Source organism: Syngnathus scovelli, chromosome 18 (assembly GCF_024217435.2).
Source record: "Syngnathus scovelli strain Florida chromosome 18, RoL_Ssco_1.2, whole genome shotgun sequence".
Classification (NCBI taxonomy): Eukaryota; Metazoa; Chordata; class Actinopteri; order Syngnathiformes; family Syngnathidae; genus Syngnathus; species Syngnathus scovelli.
This window is the reverse complement of record NC_090864.1, coordinates 3,158,707-3,164,985: the sequence shown is the minus strand read 5'-3', so window position 1 is coordinate 3,164,985 and position 6,279 is coordinate 3,158,707. Positions and strand designations below refer to the sequence as shown.

Sequence of the window (6,279 nt, the reverse complement as noted above, 5' to 3'; positions counted from 1 at the left end):
CCGTGTGTTTCTCCCTGTCGGTGTCTACTGTTGTGTCCATTCCTGTTCGTGCCCAGTGTTCCTGTTCGTGTCATCTGGTTTTCCCTCGGTCTGTCTGAAGGCTCACGGTCAGAATTTTAATCTTGTCCAAGGGGACTTCATGTCGGTCAGTCTGTCTGTTTTGCTGGCCGTGAGTCTTCCTCCCGTCTGTGTCGTTCGTTCCCCACCTGCCTCCCTTCCAACTCCTTTTCCCTGCAATAAATCCTGGTTCAAGCTGCATTTGGTCGCCCTGGCTCAACTCATTCCTGACAGAGGGTCATAAATGAGCCCTCCTTTAGCCTTGAATTCTTTAGTTTCTTGCATTTTTTGTTTTTGTTGAGAATACAGTTAATTGTTTTCCACAACATAGTCATGTCATTTTTATGTTTAGAAAGCTCTTCGTTGTAATAATGTTTTTTAGCTCTTCTAGTAATATGATTTAATTTGTTTCTATAGTTTTTCAATTGAGCATGATTAAATGGTGTTGGACTAAGAAGATATTTTTTGTACAATCTATGTTTAGTATTTACAGATTTGATGATGATACCAATCTAAGGGGAAAACACAGATCATAAGCTTGAGAGATACATTGTGAAAACAGAGTGTACGATTTTTGTGGGTCTACAGAATGAAGGATATCGGTCCATGGATGGTTGCTGATCACTGACTTAAATGTAGCTGTGTTTGTTACATTAACTGTTCTCTTATATTCAGAAGATTTTGATGTTAGCTCAATGTGTTTCTTGGATATTATTAAGAAAATTGGACAGTGATCAGCAACCTCCATGCACAGAACCCCTGACTTACAGTTTACACCCAACTCATTCATAAAAATATTGTCTATCAGAGTGGCAGACGTCTCTGTCACTCTGGTTGGAACTGATATCATAGGATGAAAATAATATGAATACACTGTATCAATAAATTCCTTAGTTTGATTATTCTTCATGTGGTCTATAATGTTGATATTTAAATCACCCATTAAATAACATTTTATCCCTTCTTTAGAAATAGTGTCAAGAACCTTAGCTAAGTCACTATTGAAATCAGACAGGCTAGAGCTATGTGGTCTGTAGATACATGCAATAATGGACTGGTCAGTTTCGACAAAGACAGCTTCAGCAGAAGACACAAATTAGTTTTCAATGTCAGATCTTTCTTTATATACCATGTTAGAGTTAAGATATAAGGAGACACCTCTCCCCGCTTGGTCATTTCTGTATCTATGAATATGGCTATAGTTACTCAATTCATACAATCCAGAAGTGTCATCATTCAATCAAGTTTCAGTTAATCCAATTACTTTGAAAGAGAAGTCAAGACTAGTCAAACATTGAGCTAAAGTGCCATAATTTGCCTTTAGGCTGCGAACATTAAAGTGAATGATGGAATAATCACTATTCATATTTTGGTGGGTGACAGCGGATTTAAATTCATTCTCAGAATAGTAGTCAGATATACCTATAGAACCTTGTTTAAGCTGGGAAAAACAATTTTTGTCTGGGTCAGTATTATGTAAAATGTTTGATGTCATGTTAACCTGTTAGGGAGAAAAAATAAGTTAAAAAATAAATCATCGATATTTGGATACATAGATTCAGTCCTGCTGTGGCTCCTGTGGTTTGATTACCAGCCGGTCATAATTGATGACAGCATAGTTCCCATTTTCCCTGGCTTGCTTCATTGCGGGAATGAGGTCAGCTCTCTTCTTCCTTAACAGATCAGAGAAGTCCTCATTTACGTAAATTGAAGTGTTCTTAAGATGGGCTCTCACTTTGGTCATGATGACTTCTTTGTCTTTGTATCTTAAGAATTTCACAACCATTGACCTTGGTTTCCCAGTGTTCTGTTTCACAGATCCAGTACGGTGGGCTCTTTCAATTTCAATAGATCTAGAGCAGGGATGTCAAAGTCAAACACACCGAGGGCCAAAAAAACAAATTTGCTACAAGCCGAGGGCCGGACTGGTTCAATGTTTATTAAAATATATCGGAATGATTGCACATAGCCTATTGAACTAAGACCTAACACAGTGTACATTATTTAATGATTAAATGAATATGACAATATTTTGTTATGGTTGGGAAGTCATTTTGTTTTGTTAAGTCATGTCAGTTTACCGAGTCTGTATTTTGAGTTCCGCCAATAAACCCTGGTCCAAGCTGCACTTGGTCGTCGTGCTCCATGCTCCACCCCCGACCGTGACAGAATGATCCGACCATCACAACGACCAGCGCTTGGACCCCCCTCCACCACCAGCTCCCGCTGCGACGCCTGATCGTCGTCTGAGCTTGTTCCAGCGCCATGGGCTTGCAGCTGCCATCGGATCTTAGTCCAGCAACGCCGGACTCACGGCCGCCATCGGAATTCCCCCCCGGCGCCATCGGCTCCGCGACCGTCATCGGACTTCACTGGCGCGACGCCGGACCCGCGGCCGCCATCGGAGTTCCTCCCGGCACCATCGCCTCTGAGACCATCATCGGACTTCGCTGCCACGACGCCGGACCCGCGGCCGCTATCGGAGTGCCTCCCGGCGCCATCAGACTCGCGGCCACCACCGGGCTCCATCCCGGCGTTGCAGGACCTGCGGGCGTCGCCAGATTTCAAGCCAGCTGCGCCGGACCCGCGATCGTCCCTGGCCCCACTCCCACTGCTGTGGCGCGTGGTGGCTCATGCTGCTGCCACAGCTCCGCCTTCCGATTGACGCTGATCGCGATCTGGACTTTTAAATGCCGCCGATTGCGGCGCTGACTTTCGTATGCCGCTGATTGCGGTTCTGTTTCCCCAAGTCGCCGCCCGAGCGCGGTTCAGTTCCCCAAGTCGCCGCCCGAGCGCGGTTCGGTTCCCCAAGTCGTCGCCCGAGCGCGGTTCTGTTCCCCAAGTCGCCGCCCGAGCGCGGTTCTGTTCCCCGAAGTCGCCGCCCGAGCGCGGTTCTGTCCCCGAAGTCGCCGCCCGAGTGGGGTTCTGTCCCCGAAGTCGCCGCCCGAGTGGGGTTCTGTCCCCCAAGTCGCCGCCCGAGTGCGGTTCGGTTCCCCTAGTTTTTTTTTTGGGACGTCGAGAGCCGTCCCTTGTGGGGGGGGGGGGGGTTGTGTCACGTCTCTTCCCCAACTGCTCCACTATGTGTCTGTTGTCTTGGTTTCTGTCTGTGTGCTCGCCCCTCCCCTCCTGTGTGTCAATGACCAGTGTGATTATTCCCACCTGCCTCTCGTTAACCTGTCATGTATATAAGTCCTGTCTGCCCCTCACTCCCTGTCGGATCATTGGTTGCTGTCGTGTTGGTTGCTGTCATCTCGTCTTCATGTCCTTTTGGTTCCTGTCGGTTTCAAGTATGTTTTGGTTGGGAAGTCATTTTGTTTTGTTAAGTCATGTCAGTTTACCGAGTCTGTATTTTGAGTTCCGCCAATAAACCCTGGTCCAAGCTGCACTTGGTCGTCCTGCTCCATGCTCCACCCCCGACCGTGACAATAAACCCACATTTCAAAAAAGATTAATCAACAAAGAGAAAGGTATGTTATCACATTAGAATTTAAGGCTCTCCTACGGGTCTGCTATGCAAAACTGTGACATCACCGTGCCTGAGCCCTATTGCATTTTTTTTTTTTTATCATACTATAATTAAATGTAAATACTCACATTTTTCAGGTTATGGAATAATCGCCACCAAAAACATGGAGGCAGGTGAGTTCTTGCTTGAATACGTTGGAAGGCACGTGACAAGTTCAGAAGGAGAAGCCCTGTTCAAACAATACTTAGATACAGATGCAGCATTTCTGTATTTTTACTCTTTCCAGGGACAGATTTTCTGGTAAGAACTGTTGAATGAATCATTTAGTTATAGATGCTTCAGCTATGTTTAATAATATCGCTGAAATGCAACAAAGACTAAATAAGTGCAATAAATCCCCTATACAGCGTGGATGGCAGCAAGGACACAGCAAGACTTGGAAGATTCATAAATGACGATCACATAAAGCCAAACAGCAAAATTAGAATAGTAAGTAACAATATATATGTACACACTGTTGAAACCGTCAGACAGAAAAAATACTGTTAATGACTGTAATTCCTACTTATATGACCAACAGATACTGGATAAACAGAAAAAAACACATCTGTGTGCTTTTGCAATCACAAAAATAAACAAAGGAGAAGAAATTGTGTACGACTATGGGGACACCAACTGTCCATGGCGACAGGTATGTATAACAGTATGTGTGTTTTATATATATATCTCCGACAAAATCTCCGCCGGCATCACGCTGAGCACGGGGGCCCCCCCAGGGCTGCGTGCTCAGTCCATTGCTCTTCACCCTGCTGACGCATGACTGCACTACGACCTACAGCGACTGTTGGGTTGACAACATTTATCTGAAATCAATCTCAGAGGCGGTAGGTCTTTTTGGCTTAGCGTTTTCTTCTGTGCAGAAGGGCGCACCCCAAACACACGCAGCAAGTGTGGCTGAGATACGCGCTCTGCTCGAATTTAGCCGTGCCTTTTATTGAGAGAGAAACAAAGGGGCAAGTGTACATGGTCGAATAGGTTTCCAGACAGGAAGAACATTCCATAGTTATATCCCATTACCACAGAACACAGGGGGTACTCTTATGGACGGGGCAGTATGGACGTCTCAACAAAGACGTAGTCTTTAGTGCCTCTGGGAATACATTGCTGTGCCGTACTCATGACTTCAACTTAAATAAGACCTTTGTCCGCTTCAGCCGTCCCATGACAATCTCATGATCTGCACATGTCTAGCTAACTGTGGGGCTTATTGTATAGCATGGCTAATGACTGCCATATGCCCCCAAGTCATTTTCACGAGGCCAGATGGTCACATACTGCGGAGAATCTTGCACACAAAAGTAGTTACATAGAATCCAATGATAAAAAGTATATTATTTCCAACATTCCCCCCTGTTTAACATTGGAATTCATGGGAAAACAAAACATCAACTAATAACTACATATGTGTATAAATGAGTATATGCTTACACAATATAGTATAGTACCATCAAAAAGCATGAAAGTTTACATTCCAGAGTTTAGCAGAAGTACAGCCCTTCATCCGGCTTTGGCTATGTTCGTCATAATGGAATGTATTTTGTTCTGGATCGTCAAGGAAAAAATAGACAGCGATTTACGCAACGCGGTCCCACTCATCTTGTTCACGCTGGGCCAACATGATATTCTGGACAGCAGACGCTGATGTCAACCTTTTAGTCATGTGACAAATTAAAATAATGCCGCATGTGGTCATTTGCTAAAGTAATGAAGGACATAATATTGACACAATATCACAGCATACTGCAAAGTTGAAATGCTCTTAGTCTTGCATATGTATGTGTCTGTAGTGAATTGCTCTGGGATCACTGCCCAGGGCCTGCTGTCCATCCAAGATCTTTATGTCCACTTCACTGTCCTCAGAGTCTCTTCCCAGGCCCCGGTCAGCGTCCAGGAGTTCCCTAGTAATCGACATCTCCATAACCAGTCGTCAGCAAACAATTCTTCTCCTTTGTGGTTGTTCGGGGCACGGGGATGATTGGTGGTCGTTGTCTCATCGGAGTGTTCAATAGAACCTCCAAGCGTCCCTGCATCTACTCCAACGATCCAGAGGCCCGCGTGAACCTAAAACAAACAAACAAACAACAACACTCCCCCAGGAGTTATGAATTATCTTCCTTATTTCTCATCGTCCTGTCAGTCTCGCACGATTTCTCCTGTGACTGCTGCCTGTTGAATTCTGGCACGTCCAGTTAAAGCCTCCAAAACAAGTGAATCCAAAAAAGCATTGAATGTCACAATTAAATTTTATATGTATCTACTTACGCACTCAAACGTAACCCCACCCCCCTTTGACACATTCGCCCAATGTGTCATTAGGCATCCAAAAAGGAACCGGCAAATGTCCTACCACATCATCATATGTCTTGCAGCCAGTCCTGTCGAACCTTGCACTCATCCAAGATCGTCATCCCCTAGTTCCTGAAAATTGACTGTGCACCTCACACTCGGCAATACCAACAATGGACACTTGTACTCACAAAACTACACAGGAATCGAGTATCTACTGAATGAAAATAGACACACCATGAATCATGGCGCACGGGGATTCTGTCCTGAAAATCATCAATCATCATAAAAATCAAAAGGGTTAGGGTTAACATTTTCACGTGAATTCAACATAAACTTCCCAAGACTGCAATCGACAGCCTGCAAAAGTAATACAAGTTATAAAACAACCAGCAATCTGCTCCTCGGCT

The 6,279-nt window shown here is 44.7% G+C and overlaps 1 long non-coding RNA gene across 1 annotated transcript; it reads left to right on the top strand.

Moving 5' to 3' along the window:
- The first annotated feature begins 3,134 nt into the window (after positions 1-3,134).
- Positions 3,135-4,210, top strand: LOC125986002 (uncharacterized). The gene is made up of 3 exons (XR_007487516.2): positions 3,135-3,823; positions 3,931-4,012; positions 4,104-4,210. It is a non-coding gene; the product is annotated as an uncharacterized lncRNA (long non-coding RNA).
- The last annotated feature ends 2,069 nt before the right edge of the window (positions 4,211-6,279 follow it).